Below are 2,618 nucleotides of genomic sequence, written 5' to 3'. Positions count from 1 at the left end.
TATAATGGGAGGCAGCATGATTCAATGCAACATCTGAGTTGCAGTTGAAAGATCCTTTTTGATTTGGGTGAACAATTTCACCTCTCTGAATTTTAGTTTTCACTGTAGTAAAATGACATGATATGACCATACACTTCAAAAATTGTTCTGTGGGCCAAATTAATGAGAATTTTTTAAAGTACTTTATTTTTCAAAAAAATGTACATTTGAAACTATTTTAGAGTCACGTCTATACACTTTTTTAGTTTTGTTTTTTTTTTTTTGCACATCAGGTTCTCTTTTTTAAAAACTTTATTTATTATTTAATTGAAGGATAATTGTTCTACAGAATTTTATTGTTTTCTGTCAAACCTCAGCATGAATCAGCTATCAGTTCAGTTTAGTTCAGTTCAGTTGCTCAGTCGTATCTGACTCTTTGTGACTTCATGGACTGCAGCACGCCAGGCCTCCCTGTCCATCACCAACTCCCAGGGTTTACTCAAACTCATATCCACTGAGTTGGTGATGCCAAACAACCATCTTATCCTCTGTCATCCCCGTCTCCTCCCACCTTCAATCTTCCCCAGCATCAGGATCTTTTCCAATGAGTCAGCTTTTTGCCTCATGTGGCCAAAGTATTGGAATTTCAGCTTCAGCATCAGTCCTTCCAATGAACAGTCAGGACTGATCTCCTTTAGGATGGACTGGTTTGATCTCCTTGCAGTTCAAGACACTCTCAATAGTCTTCTCCAACACCACAATCCAAAAGTATTAATTCTTCAGTGCTCAGCTTTCTTTATAGTCCAACTCTCACATCCATATATGACCACTGGAAAAACCATAGCCTTGACTAGACGGATGAATAAGCCATAGGTATACATATATCCCCTCCCTCTTGAACCTCCCTCCAGCTCCCTCCCCATCCCACCCCTCTAGATTGGTACAGAGCTTCTGTTTGAGCTCCCTGAGACATACAGCAAATTCCCATTGGCTATCTATTTTATATGTGGCAATGTTAATTGTCATGTTACTCTCTATCCATCTCACCATAATGAGGTGGATGAACCTAGAGCCTATTGTACAGAATGAAGTAAGTCACAAAGAGAAAGATAAATATCATACATTAACACACACACACACACACACACACACATGGAATCTAGAAAGATGGCCTGGAGAATTTGCAGGGCAGCAATGGAGAAACACACTTTTTAAGTTTTAACGATCCTCTTCCCCATCAGTTTTTCCTGAGACTTGGAGAGATTCTTTTTACAATGAGAATCCTTATAAAATGGACCAAGAGAAGAGATAAAATTATATGTTATAACTTCAGCGTCCATATAGTCTGAATTCATGGTAGCACTGACTTGGTTTGGTGAACTATGCAAGATGAGAAAGATCCAGATCAGGAAAAAATAAGGTAAAGATCATGATCATATAAAATATGCTTGCAAAATTGCTTTTATGTGAAACAGATGTACCTTTCCATCTACTGATATGATTGTCCCAGTATCAGTTTAGTACCTATAGGTTGGGGAGTTGTGTTTATCTTAACCAAATTATTCACAAATCATCTGTCAGAAACATTGTGATATATATTCCCTTACCTTCCCTGTACTATACAAAAATGCCAGACAAGCAGATAGTGTTAACTCTATCTGAAGATTTGGTCTGTTCCTAATTAATAAGAAATGTTGACAATCAAAGCTATTTCAGAGTCTAGAGACTACATATTTTTGGTTCATTAAGCCCTCTGCTTCAGATAACTTCTTGATGAAAGTGAAAGAGGACAGTGAAAAAGTTTGCTTAAAACTCAACATTCAAAACACTAAGATCATGGCATCTGGTCCCATCACTTCATGACAAATAGATGGGGAAACAATGGAAACAGTGAGAGACTTTATTTTCTTGGGCTCCAAAATCACTGCAGATGATGATTGCAGCCATGAAATTAAAAGACACTTACTCCTTGGAAGGAAAGTTATGACCAACCTAGACAGCATACTATAAAGCAGAGACATTACTTTGCTGACAAAGGTCCCTCTAGTCAAAGCTATAGTCTTCCCAGTAGTCATTTATAGATGTGAGAATTGGTCCATAATGAAAGCTGAAAGCTGAAGAATTAATGCTTTTGAACTGTGGTGTTAGGGAAGACTCTTGAGGGTCTCTTGGACTGCAAGGAGGCCAAACCAGTTAATCCTAAGGGAAATCAGTCCTGAATATTCATTGGAAGGACTGATGCTGAAGCTGAAACTCCAATACTTAGGCCACCTGTGTGAAGCACTGATTCATTTGAAAAGCTCTGATGCTGGGAAACATTGAAGACAGGAGAAGGGAATGACAGAAGATGAGATGGTTGAATGGCATCACTGACTCGGTGGACATGGGACTGAACAAACTCCACGAGTTGGTGATGGACAGCGAAGCCTGGCATGCTGCAGTTTATGGGGTCACAAAGAGTTGGACACGACTGAGTGTCTGAACTGACTGAACTGACTTCAGATAGAAGAGATCCTAGGCAGCACTTGGTAGAAGTAAAGAGATTTGACTGGTATCCTCTCACCATCTTAGAGTCCTCACAGGCTGTATATCATATATTGGGTTGACCAAAAAGTTTGTCCAGGTATTTTGTAAAAACT

The sequence above is a fragment of the Capra hircus genome, chromosome 3, assembly GCF_001704415.2.
Source record: "Capra hircus breed San Clemente chromosome 3, ASM170441v1, whole genome shotgun sequence".
NCBI lineage: Eukaryota > Metazoa > Chordata > Mammalia > Artiodactyla > Bovidae > Capra > Capra hircus.
The sequence above is the reverse complement of the archived record's forward strand: the minus strand, read 5'-3'. Positions refer to the sequence as shown.